The sequence below is a fragment of the Sminthopsis crassicaudata genome, chromosome 3 (genome assembly GCF_048593235.1).
Source record: "Sminthopsis crassicaudata isolate SCR6 chromosome 3, ASM4859323v1, whole genome shotgun sequence".
Classification (NCBI taxonomy): domain Eukaryota; kingdom Metazoa; phylum Chordata; class Mammalia; order Dasyuromorphia; family Dasyuridae; genus Sminthopsis; species Sminthopsis crassicaudata.
In genome coordinates, this window is record NC_133619.1 from 572,830,777 (window position 1) to 572,844,291 (window position 13,515).

General features: G+C 45.6%; 2 non-coding genes across 2 annotated transcripts; one reads left to right on the forward strand and one right to left on the reverse strand.

Moving 5' to 3' along the window:
- Positions 1 to 3,045: 3,045 nt before the first annotated feature.
- TRNAR-UCG (transfer RNA arginine (anticodon UCG)) lies at positions 3,046 to 3,118 on the reverse strand. The gene has a single exon. It is a non-coding gene; the product is annotated as a tRNA-Arg (tRNA).
- A 6,538-nt stretch (positions 3,119 to 9,656) lies between these two features.
- TRNAR-UCG (transfer RNA arginine (anticodon UCG)) lies at positions 9,657 to 9,729 on the forward strand. Its single transcript has one exon. It is a non-coding gene; the product is annotated as a tRNA-Arg (tRNA).
- The last annotated feature ends 3,786 nt before the right edge of the window (positions 9,730 to 13,515 follow it).

Below are 13,515 nucleotides of genomic sequence, written 5' to 3' on the forward strand. Positions count from 1 at the left end.
TTTGAGATAAGAGTTTTATGACTCTTTGTCATGCCAGTGTCCAGGGCTCCCAATCCTAATTATCCCAGTCTTAATGGCCAGTAAGGGGGGGGGGTTGCCACAAGGAAGACTGAGACAAAACAATTCAGGGAAACTGAGGCAGGGAAACTGAAGCATAATACTAGGTTTGCCTTCAAAAACAAAACAAAACAAAACAAAAACAAAAACAAAAACAAAAACAAAAAAAAAAAAAAACCTAGAGCAGTTCCAGAGCCTTCTGCATCCCAAAAGAGAATGTGGGATCTCTGAGTGTAGATCACAACATAGTATTTTCACTTTTTTGTTGTTGTTTGTTTGCTGTTTGTTTCCTTTTTTGTTTTGTTCCCTTTTTGATCTGATGTTTTTCGTGCAACATGGTAATTGTGGAAATATGTATAGAAATACATAGAGAATTGACTCAAATTTATAAGAATTCAAGCCATTCTCCAATTGATAAATAGTCAAAGGATATGAACAGACAATATTCAGATGAAGAAATTAAAACCATTTCTAGCCATATGAAAAGGTGCTCCAAATCACTACTGATCAGAGAAATGCAAATTAAAACAACTCTGAGGTACCACTACACATCTCTCAGATTGGCTAAGATGACAGGGGAAGATAATGATGAATGTTGGAGGGGCTGTGGGAAAACTGGGACACTGATGCATTGCTGGTGGAGTTGTGAATGGATCCGACCATTCTGGAGAGCAATCTGGAACTAGGCTCAAAAAGTCATCAAACTGTGCATATATTTTGATCCAACAGTGTTTCTACTAGGCTTTTATCCCAAAGAGATCTTAAAGGAGGGAAAGGGACCCACATGTGAAAAATGTTTGTGGTAGCCCTCTTTGTGGTGGCTAGAAACGAAAAATGAATGGATGCCCATCATTTGGAGAATGGCTGCATAAATTGTGGCATATGAACATTATGGAATATTATTGTCCTATAAGAAAAGATCAGCAGGATGATTTCAGGGAGGCCTGGAGAGACTTACATGAACTGATGCTGAGTGAAATGAGTAGGATCAGGAGATCATTATACACTTCAACAACAATATTATATGATGATCAATTCTGATGGACGTGGCCCTCTTCAACAATGAGATGATTGATGCCAGTTCCAATGATCTGATAATGAGGAGAGCCATAGACACCCAGAGAGAGGCCTGTGGGAACTGAGTGGAGATCACAACATAGTATCTTCATTCTTCTTGTGGTTGTTCACTTGCATTTTACTTTCTTATTCATTTTCTTTCTCTTTTGATCTGATCTTTCTTGTACAGCAAAATTGTACGAATATGTTTACATATATTGGAACTAACATATTTTATCATGTGTAACATGTATTGGATTACTCGCCATGGGGGGGAGGGGAAAATTTGGAACACAAGGCTATGCAAGGGTCAATGTTGAAAAAAATTATCTGTGCATATGTTTTGAAAATAAAAAGCTTTAATTTTAAAGAAAAATAATTTTAAAGCCATAAAAAGAAATATGTACACACACACATATATGTGTGTGTGTGTATGTATATGTATAGAATTGCAAGTGTTTAACACACATTGGATTACTTGCTATCTCAGGGAGGGGGTGGGGGAGGAAAGGGAGGGATAAATAAATTTGGAACATAAGGTTTTGCAAGAGTGAATGTGGAAAACTGTGCATATATTTTGAAAATAAAAAACTTTAATTAAAAAAAAAAAAAAAAAAAAAAAAAGCCTAGAGCAGGACTGAAGATAGCCAGTGATAATGGGAAAGCCTGAGGCAAGGAGAAGGAGAGAATTCGGAAGGTTTGCACCGTCCAGCGGCTGAATGGAGAAAAAAGGCTTCCAAGGAGGATCTGGGGAGCAAAGGTGGGTCCTGGCCTGCAGCTCTCTCGCTCGAACGGAGAGGACCGAGCTAGCGGGGATGGAGGCTATCTAAGGAGGCAGCTCTGACTCGGGGCCTTCCCCAGGGTACGAGACCCAGAGTCCAGACTTCGTGTCTCGTGGAGGCCGGGAGCCTCGCAATAGATTTGTGGCTTCCCCAGCACCTGAGTAGACATCAGTGGGTAGAGCCCCCGACTTTTAAACTGACAGTCTAGGACTCTTGGCCCTTCTCAAACACGGAGGTTTTATTTCTTGGTTTCTAGGGCCTGGAGGGAAGCAACAGACGGAGTCCAATAAAAGGGGTGTTGGGGGGCGATTTCTGCCTGCGGCTGCAGAAGCTAAGACAACCTTCCTATCTAAGAACCGCACCCCCTTTCCTCTGCTCCCCGCTCTCCCGGAGAGCCCACGGGGCTTTTTGCCCTTCCGCAGCTTTCTGCCTTTCCCAGTCGGATGAGCTTCCCTCCCGCCGGTCCTGCCCCAGCACTACCGGCAGCTCTGGGCGCCTAGGACTAAGAACATCTAAAGCACGGCCCTGACCTCCGGGAGGGGGCACCATTTCGGAAACCCGCCTTCTCCGCAGCCAGGCAGCCCGCGCGCGCGGACCCAGGTGCAGAGCCCCCTAGGGTGGGGAGCGCGAGGGTCGGAATCTCGCTCCCTCGGGGCAGTTCTGCTCCGATCCAAGTAGCTCTTCCCAAAATTTCTCAGCTGGGCTCAGCTGAGTGTGGTGAGAGCCAAGCCAGAAACTTCGGAGTCGGGGGGAGGCAGGACCCCGGCCCGGAGACGTGAGGACCCCGCCCCTGTCTCAAGAGCGCTCGCTGGACTCCCGGGGGCAGGTTGCCCCAGTGCAGACTCTCGGACAAAGCCTCTGACGGGCTGTCCAATCCGGTGCCGGATAACGGCTCCGCGCCCCACGCTGCCATCCCTGGAGCTCCCCGGAGGCGTGCGGGGGCCCCGAGAGGCTCTGCCCTCGGAGGGGAAGCCGAGCTCCAGGCTGACTTGAAAACGAACAAAAACCTAGCGGGTCCGTCTCCTCTTGGGGGTGCAGGAAGAAAGAAGGAAGACTGGAAAAGGTTCACTTTGGTCTCCTTGATCCCCGACTTGGGATGGGAGAGCGCGTACAAAGTACGTCACGCACCAAAAACTCGCGCCGCGAGGAACAACCACGAAGGGATTCGAACCCTCAATCTTCTGATCCGAAGTCAGACGCCTTATCCATTAGGCCACGTGGTCGCCACGGCTCCTGCTGCTCAATTGGCTCACAAGAGACAAGGCATGAGCCGGCTGCTACTGGGGGGAAAAACCGGTCGGCCGGCGCCGGAGCTGCCGAGGCCTTTGTATCGGCCCCGCAGGCCTTGGGCTGGGAGCCCCCGGGACCGGCCACGAGCCGAGCCACGCCTGCTTCGTACGGCTTCTCTTCCACCGGGACTCTCCGGGAAAAGCTCCCACAGAGGGAAAAACCGAGTGCGCACAAAGTCACTGGGGGGCTGCCCGTTTGAGAGCAGCTGGAGAGAGGGGAGCTCTCCCCGTCCTTCCTCCGGTAGCCGCCGAAGTCACCTCCCTACAACTCAGTCCTGATGGTGTCACCCCCTCGGTCTCTCCATGGCTCCCTATTACCTCCTGGATCAGACCTAAGTTCTGTTTGCGCTTCAGAACCCTTCATACCCGCCCTTTCTTCTTCCTCTTCTATCTCCCCTCAGCCAAACGCCCTGGATTCGGTCTTCCTGCAGTCCTCAGACCACGCACCCCCAAAGACCTGACGTCCCGTAGCAGCCTTGGGGCCCCCATAACCCGAGGATGCAGAGTTCAGACCCGCCCTCTTCTAGGTTTTGGAACCGTGCTGGGCCCCCGGCGAAAGTCAGGGCGAGAATGAGGACGTAAGGCTCGGGCTGGTCTTCGCAGGCTGCCTGGGCTAGAGCCCTGTCCGTGCTGAGGAGAGCCGGCCGCTCGTTTCTGGTCTTCGGATCCCCAATGAGAAGCCTGGCCCGTTAGCGCTCCCGCTCTGCCTCGCTCGGGACACAAGCCATTTGAGAGGATGAAACTGGCCCCTGTGTGGAACTCAGAGTACCGAAAGGGGTCAGGGATGGGGGAGGGAAAGGAGGAGGGGGAAAGAGAGGAGGAGAGGGAGGGGGAGAGGGAGAGAATAAGCCCAGTGCCTGTCCCCCACTAGCTGCCACTTCACTGGCATTATACACCCCCGGAAAGACAGCCCCAAGGTCCGGATAGCACTCCCGCCTTCTCGGGTCAGCTTCACCCGGACCAAGTGTCCCCTCAGCTGAGCTTTAAAACAAGTGGAGAAAACCAAGAGACCAAACGCAGGTGACTGCATCTCGGACCTCCGGGAAGCTGGAGACGGAGGGTTTATTTCATGAAGCAGCATATAACCTAATGTAGTCCCGGTCCATTCTCTAAAATGGGTTTTTCCAAAAATCTGATATTTGATTATGCAGCGGCTCCCTATTGCCTCCCGTGTCACACAGCACACGCTCTTTCCATTTTAAACTCTTCATTCTACTTTTCCTTTCTTCTGCCGCCTGAATCCCCTCCGTTCCCTCTGAGATACACTGACAGAGCTTCCTTTGCACAAGATACTCTATATCCAAAGTACTTTTTCCTCGTTCAGCTACACTGTGGCACAGGGTGGGGGAAGGGGTGTACACACTGAAAACACTCTCTGCTGACTCGGGGATTTTAGAAACTTGGGGGCAGGCAGCCTGCTATACTCGAGTCAAGGAGGAGTAAGAAAGAGAAGTTCATCAACGACAGGAAATTGATGGTGGCCACCTGATCCGATGGGCAGAATGCTGAACTTGGGGGTTTGGAAGCTCTCTGTCGCGTGAGCTGCTGCTCTCCCGTGTCACCCTGGGAGAGTCATTAAATTCCCCCTTGCATTCTTCAGCCTCAGGGCCTCATCTCTGAATTGTTGGGCTGAGCTCATGAGCCAAGATCTAAAAGCTGGAAGCTGACCCACTTTTGGAGCCTTGCTGACTCTCAACCCTCCCCCCCCCCCCCCCAAGAGAACAGGAGCCTCAGTAGGAAGAGGCTGGCTGGAATGTCAGTAATACAGAGGGAGGTATCATGCTTTAGAGACAAAATACTCATAGAGTGGAGAAAAGAGCTCAATTGGAGGATGAGCACAATTTAACCATTATTTACTCAGGGCTGGTTCATTCCAAAATCCCCTCCGCTCCCTACATAGACAGCAGAGGATCAGCCTCCTGCCTCAAATGTTGTGCCATAGTTCTCTTTTATTGTCCTGACTCAGTTTCCTTAATTGTTCTGCCTCAATCCCCTTACTTGCAAACCCACCCCCACCTCCGGTGAATTAAAACTGATGTAACTCAGAGGTTATAAATTGTCAATGTGTAAACTCAAAAAGGGGGAAATCTAGACTTTGTCTGTAGCCAGACACTTTCTTAACTCCCAGTTTGTTAGAATGTATGGTCCTACCCCCCCAACCTGTCAGAGCTGAATTAATGGTTCCTGCCTGGAGATTCCTGCTCACCAGAGTTTGGACTCCACCCCCCCACCCCCACCCCCCACTGTGTATAAATATGTCATGGGAACTCAGGCAGGAGGCTGGACGCTGGATTCTTGGAGACGATAGTCTCATTCAGCCCTGGGAACCAAACCATGGATCCATTTGGTTTCAGTAAATCTCTCCCTTTCAAATAAAATATTTAAAACTCTCTAATCTCTTCAGTTTCTCCAGCACTACACAAAAAGCTCTTCCTATAACCCAACAACAAGACCAATGCATCCTAAAGTCACCTTCCCACAAAGGCTATTATGACCATACTTCTTTTTGTTTTTTTTTAATGATGACTTACTTTACATTTTTTATTAAAGCTTTTTATTTACAAAGCATATTCATGGGTAATTTTTTCCAACATTGACCCTTGTTGCAAATTTTCCCCTCCTTCCCCTCACCCACTCCCCTAGCTGGCAGATAGTCCAATACATGTTAAATATGTTAAAAATAACATGTAAGATCCAACATATGTATACATATTTCTGCAGTTATCTTGCTAATGAGGTCCCAGTCCATTCTCTAAAATGGGGTTTTCTTCCAAAAAACAGATATTTGATTATGTCACTCCCCAACCTCAATCAAAATCAGATCAAGAAGAAAGAAAAAGAAAAACTGAGAAAGAAAACAAAATGCAAGTAAATAAACCAGAGAAAGTGAGAATGCTATGTTGGGGTTCAGAAGTAAGACTAAAGGAAGGAAGAACTAGGAGGGTTCACTAAGGTTCTCTGTTCAAATCCATCCACTCCACTGAAGCTTTCCCCAGGTTCCCCAGGACAGAGCAGCTGCCTGGTTCTCTGCTCAGATGCCAAGCTTGGATGAGCCACAGTCTAGGTCAGTTATCTTAGAACTTTCCCTCTGGAAAGGAGTGAGGATACAGACATGGTCAATCACTCACCTGCCTTGTCTAATCACCGGAGGGGAATGGAAGGAAAACCCGGACTTGAGGGAGCTGAACCCTTGTCTTCTAGCCTTGCTTCTGATTCTGGCTAAATCCCTTAGCTCCTTTGGCCTCAGCCATCTCATCTATAAAAGGGGCTGAAAAGCCTAGGAACAGGTATCAATCCCTGGAGTCTTTAGGGATGGCAACGTGAACCAGGGAAGCCGAGACCCTCCAAAAAAAATTTCAAACATTTCTGGTTATCAGATAAACAGTAGACAGTAAGTTTTTGTGGGGCTTGGATAGCTCAGTTGGTAAAGCACTAAGCTTTTAATCTGAGGGTCTAGGGTTCAAGTCCCTGTTCAAGTAGCCTTTTATTTTTCTTTATGGGGACCACAGGGAGATTTGGGGTGGAAGCAATTAGTGACTGAAGAATTTGTTTTGAAACAAGCCATTCTTCTGGGGCCAGCCTCTCCCTTAGGAATGGGAGACCATGCTGAGAGAGAGAGACGAGAGAGAGAGAGAGAGAGAGAGAGAGAGAGAGAGAGAGAGAGAGAGACAGAGACAGAGAGACAGAGAAGTACAAGAAAGGGAGAGGTACTAAAGATAGAGACAGAAAGAGACACAGAGAGACAGAGATAGAAGGCCTTCAACATACAGAGGATGATGACTAGATTCTCCCAACAGCTCGGTGACTGTCTCAGGAATATGGTAGTAGATGGGCCAGAACACTGCTCTGAAGCAGTGTTCCTAAAAACCATGTAGTCCCAGATGAGGACAATCAAAGGCTCATCGATTAGAGCCCCATCATTTTAGAACTGACATCCAGTTACTTGCCCAAGCTGAGACCTAAGGAGCTCCCAGGGCCTCCCGATGCCCAGCCCAGAGTTCTATTTCTTGTGGACTACTCTCTTGGCCTCTGACAATTTCCCTTCTGGCATTTCTGGCAATCCAGCACTACCTGTAGTGTTAGACTAACATAATGGGTCAACAAGCTTCCCTCTTTCCCAACCTCTTCCTCTTAAGTCTACTAGCATGAAGAACTCGACATCCTCTAACCATCTTAAGTTCAACATGCCAAGTTGAGACTCTTGCTCTCTCTCCACCTCCCTTCCCTGTTATTATTTAGGGCACCACCATCCTCCCAGGCCTTCAGGAGTCCTTCAACCATCCTGAATCCCTCACTAGCCTTCACCACCCTTCTTCCCCTTCCAAACTATATCCTAGGCCTTTGATTTTTATCTTTGCAGCATCTGTTGATTTCACCTTCCTCTCATCTGATACTGCCCCATCCTGGTCCAGGCCTTCATCACCTCACACCTGGACACCATCTCCTGGGGGCTCTGCCTGGCTCATGCTTCTCCTTTCTCCAATACTTCCTCCATTCAGCCACCAAAGTGTTTTATTAAAGACTAGATCCACAATATCCCCATCTCCTCCACTCTCCACTCAGACAACTCCAGTGGTTCCAGTGGTTGCCAGGGTCAAATGTCAAGTCCTCTGTTTGGCTTTCACCCTTCATAACCTGGCCTCCCCCTACCTTTCAGATCTCTTTACATCTCACTTCAAAGTCCCCCACTGCATCCAGGACCATCTCCAGTTGCCTTGACCTCTATCTGACCACTGGACTCAGATGTTTCTGGAGGTGAAAGTGAGGCAGGTCATCTTGCACAGCCCTCCCTCACTTAAATCCGATTCACTTCCATGTCACGGTATCACCTCCTTGATGTCCTGGTCCCCAATCTACATATGTTCTTCCATCCAGTGACCTCCAGGCCATTCCTCCATCTCTGAGCTCTGGGCATCTTTTCTGACTGGCCTCCATCACTCTCCTTCCTCACTGCCTCTTAGCTTCCCTCAAGTCCCAGATAAAACTCACCTCCTATAGGAAGCCTTCCCCAGCCCCCTTTCATCTCAGCACCTTCCCTATTTATCTTGGATGTGGCTCATTTGTTGTATCCCTCATTAGACTGTGAGCTCCTCCAGGTCAGAGCCTGTTTTTTGTTTGTTGTTTATTTTGTGCCTTTCTCCGCATCCATCCCCAGTGCTTCGCATAGTGCCTGACTCCAGGTAAAAGCTTAATAAATTGCTGGCTGACAGAGAGGGAGATTTGAATCTCTCTGCTTCTAAGGAGTTAGGAGGCTTTCCCAAGCAGGAGGGGTCAAGTTGAGGAGAACTTTCAAAGTCAAGCAAAAGGTTTTATATTTGATCCTGGAGGAGATAGGGAGTGGTAGTGGGTTTTAGGAGGCTGATTTTGGCAGCTGAGCACAGATGGCTAGGAATGGCACTCCAATGAGGAACCTGTTTGAAGGACACGGGAGACAGGATGTCCCTAAAGTCTCTTTTTGCCTAATAAATGTATTTATTTTTAGCACACATTGCTTCATGAATCGTGTTGGGAGAGAAAAATCAGAGCAAAGGGGAAAACCATGGGAGAGATTAAAAAAAAAAAAAAAAAAAACAGAAAGAAGAAGTGAACATAGCATTAGATTTACATGATCTCGAGTTCTTTTTCTGGGCGCGGATGCATTTTCTGTCCTAAATTTGTTGGGATTGCCTCGGGTCCCTGAGAGCGCATTCTCGCTGTTACTGCACGATGTGTGCCCGGTCCTGCTCCTTTCCCTCAGCATCAGTTCGTGTAAACCTCTCCAGGCCTCTCTACCTACCCCAGCCCGTTCATCATTGCTTACACAAGGACCATATTCCGCTACCTTCCGCCACCCCTAACGACGGGCACCCCCTCTTCTCCAGTTCTTCGCTACCACGGCGGGAGCGGCCGCGACCTTTTCCCGCGTGCGTCGCTTTGCTCCTTTGTGGTTCCTTGGGATGCACCCGGTAACGAGGGTCCCTGCAGCCTCGAAGGCGCTTTTAGCTATTAAACCTAGGAGCGCTGGGACAGCGGGATTAGCGTCTCACCCCGGGGCTATCGCTCGCTGCCTCCAAAATGAGCGCAGACCCCTTAGTCTAACGCTGACAGTCCCAACCGGGTCCCTATCCCGCGTCCCTCTGGGACCAGCCACCCGGGCCACCGTCCCCGGCCCGGGTGCAGCCGCATCCTTCGCCTCCCGGGCGTCCCTAGGTCCGTGCGAAGTCCGGCTGAGAGCCCGCGGGCCCTGCAGGCTTTTCCCTCCGGGGGTGACTCTGTGCAGACTTGGTCTTCCCATCGGGGTGATCACGTTTCCAGGAGTCCCGGTAGAAGAGAAGCTACGTGAGGGCAGGTTAGTTTGGTTCGCGGTCTTTCCCGGGGACTCCTAGCCCGGCCAAGGAGCTGAACAATTGTTTGGGCTTTTTTTTTTTTTTTCTTTCTTTCCTCGAAATTATGACTCATCTCTTGTGGCCAAGTGAAGAACCAGCAGCCCAGCGACCACGTGGCCTAACGGATAAGGCGTCTGACTTCGGATCAGAAGATTGAGGGTTCGAATCCCTTCGTGGTTGATTGTCGGCTGACCATTTTTGCTCTGCACTGCTATTTAGTGCGGAGACAAAGCTCTGAGCTGCAGATAGAAATGGAAGCGACCTTTTATCCGCCGGCCGCTCCCCAGGTAGCCTCTTCCCCTTTCCCAGCAAGGTGAGCAGGCAGTCATCAGCTGCGGTCTCCCCCCACCCGCGCGCTTCCTCCAACCCTCCATCGCTCCGGAGACACGACCTCAGCCCTTTTGAGTGGGGAAGTGGGGTCTTCTCCCTTAGCCCAAGATCGGGCCCTTCCTCCGCCCCTCGCAGACAGAGCCGGCCACCGCTGAGCATCCCTCATAACTTAGCTTAAAGTCCAATCCTGCTGAATCTACTCCTTTACATCCTTTTTCTCTGAAGTTGTTGACCTTTTGTTCTTCCAAATGAACTTTGTTATTATTTTTCTAATTCAGTAAAATCACTGTTTTCCTCATTTAACTAGATAACACTGAATGGATAGATTAGTTAAACTCTACTGTGATTTGAAAAATCATCCTGCTTTCACCCACCCACGAATAATAAATATTACTTCAGTTATTTACATCTGAGTTTATTTTATAAAAAGCATTTTATATTTATGTTCATATACTTCCCGCGTCTGTTTTGGTAGGTATACTTTACTTTATACTGTCTAGGTATTTTAAATAGTCTAAAACAATATTGAATACAATTGCCAACACAGGCTGTCGTTTCTCTATTTTTCGCTTTTTTTCCCCCTTTTGACTAAATCCTTTTTAACTTTAACTTTGAGATCATGACTACTATCCCTGCTTTTTTTTTTTTTTTTACAAACTAAATTATACTCCTGTCCTTTATTTATCTGCTATCTGTTTCCATTTTATCTATCCATCCCATTCATTGTAAACTACAATTACTTATTTATTTTTACCGTTATAACTTCTTTACTTCTACCCCATACTGTATCCTCCCATTCCTTCACCTATTCACTTGCCCTCTTCTTTCTTTGTGAATTTGGATGATTTTTATATCCTTCTAGATACACATGTTGTTCCCTCTCTAACCCATTCCCATGAGAATAAGTTACAACACTACCCTACTTAGCTCTACTAGCTTCTTCTCTATCAATTTATCTTTTTGCACTTTATTTGTACAAGAGAATTACTCCTTTTTTTATCTCTCCCAACATAACTTTTTTTTTTTTCATTATACTGTGCTTTTCTTTCAAATTACCCAAATAATGATGAGAATCACAAGAATAAGGCTAATATTTTCACACAGGTGAAATAAATGATTTGACCTTGAGATCCTTATAATGGGTCCTTAATGTTTACTTTCTATTTCTTCTGGGTGTTAAGGTTGGAATTGTGGAATGTGTAGGATTCTCCCTTAAGTTCTGGGGTTTTTGTCACACACAAAACTAAAAGTCTGAGTTCATTAAATTTCTATTTTTTTTAAATTCAGGATTATATTTAACTTTATTCTTTTGATCTATAGAATATAGTATTCAAAGAAGTACAGTCCTTCGTAATCACTTCTAAATCTTAAGCAATCTTTATTGTAATTCCATGATATTTCATTTTTTTTTTCCTTGTTGCTTCCAATATTTTTTTCCTCTTAACCTGGAAGCTTTGAAACCTGTTTATGGTATACCTCTAAGGGTTCCTCCTAGAATCTCTTTCAGGTGATGATTAATGGATTTTTTTCTTCTATTTCTATTTTGCCTTCTTGTTCAAGAACTTCAGGGCAATTTTCCTGAATAATTCTTTGAATTATTGTATGGAGAGACATGGCTCTCTTCAACAATGAGATGATTCAGACCAGTTCCAATGATCTTGTGATGAAGAGAGCCATCTACATCCAGAGGACTGTGGGAACTGAGTGTGGATCACCACATAGCGTTTTCACTCTTTTTGTTATTGTTTGCTTGCATTTTATTTTCTTTCTCATTTTTTTCCCTGTTTAATTTGATTTTTCTTGTGCAGCAAGATAATTGTATAAATATGTATGCATAAATTGGATTTAGCATATATTTCTACCATGTTTGACAAATTTTGGATTACTTACCATCTAGGGGAGGGAGGGAAATTGGAGCAATGTTGAAAAATTATCCATGCATGTGTTTTGAAAATAAAAAGCTTTAATAAAAAATAAAATAATGAAATATTGTATCGAGTCTTTTTTATCTTAATTTTCAAGTAGTTGGAGTATTATTAAACTATTTCTATTTAATCTGTTCTATAGATCGGTTGTTTTTCTGATGAGATGTTTCATTTTCTCTTCTATTTTTTCATTCTTTTGATTTTTTTATGATTTCTTGGTGTCTTAGAATTGAGGTTAGTGGTGATGAGGTTAGTGACAGAGAGTTATTAAAATCCCCTTTAGATCAGTGAAGGTTCTTCATGAAAGAATTCATGAAACCTGAAATATTAAATGGCAAAAATGAAAGTTTATTTTTGAATAGGAAGCCAGCTGTGCTAATGACTTCTTTAATGGCCAAGTCCTATTAGGGAAATGGAGGCTGACACTGAGAAGAGAATGCCTTCTCAGCCAGCAGGGTCCTAGCAAGCTGTTTGGGACCTTCTGCAAAGAAATGAGTTTAAGGAAACCTGTTATATGGGTAGCTCTTGGTGGGGAGCTAGGACAGCCTGAGCTGATAAACCAGGGTTTCTCAATTGAATGAGAATTTAGAATTTCCTGAATAAGGATGTGACTTTTCCAAAAGATCAATGAGTTGATTTGCCCTGGAATAGTGTTTCTTCTCTCATCCTAGGAGGATGGACCCTCTCTCTAGATTCCTTGGGGCCTGGGAGATCTTGATCTCTCAGATAAAAAGGGGACACAATTTCAGAGTGATAATTTTAAAGGGAACACAGTTTCCCTCCTCCTTCAGAATGTCATTAGCTTTTCCTTGTCCAATTCTAGTTTTCAAGGAATTATTTTTTTTTTCATAAAGGTTTTTATTCTGTATTTCCAGCTAATTGACTTTATTTTCATAATTTTCTTGATTTTCTTGGATTGTTCTTTTTAAAAAATTTTCCTTGATTTCTCTTATTTGATTTTTAAAGTCTTTTTAAATTTTTTCCAAGAACTCTTTTTGTACTTGGAACCATTTGATGTTTCTCAATGGAAAAAAAAAACAAAAACATATCTTCGGTCCCTCAGATAATTCCAAACTACAAATTGCCCTGGAGATGAAACTACACATTTTGCTTTCCTGCAAGTGCCCAAAGCTAACAGGGTTCCTGCCCTCCTCACTACCGAACTCATCAGGTATGTGCTAGCTCTTTCACTCCAAGTCACAGCCTTGTGATTGTGTGGTCAGTACAGCTGTACTTACCACTGTGAACAGTGGAAGAGCCTTCAATCTTCTACTCTGCAACCACTGGTTGTTTTTTGTTTGTTTGTTTTGTTTTGTTTTGTTTTGTTTTGTTTTTGTTTTTTGACAAAGCAATCAAGATTAAGTGACTTGCCCAGGGTCACGTAGCTAGTAAGTGTCAATTGTCTGAGGCTGGATTTGAATTCAAGTCCTCCTGACTCCAAGGACAGTGTTCTCTCCTCTGCATCTCTTTCTTATATTCAGTGCCATCTCCAGTTGTTCTGGTCTATATATTGTCACTGAACCCAAGTAGCTCCAGGCCCTCCCTTAAATCCAATTCTTTTGCACAATACTGCATTACCTCCCTGAAGTCATGATTCTCTTCCAGAATGAAGGATAAACAACAATGACTCAATTCAGAACCCACCCCTCCATCCCTAGTCCCCCCCTCCCCCCCAAGATGAAAATTTCTAAGGCTGAAGCTGCCTTTTAAG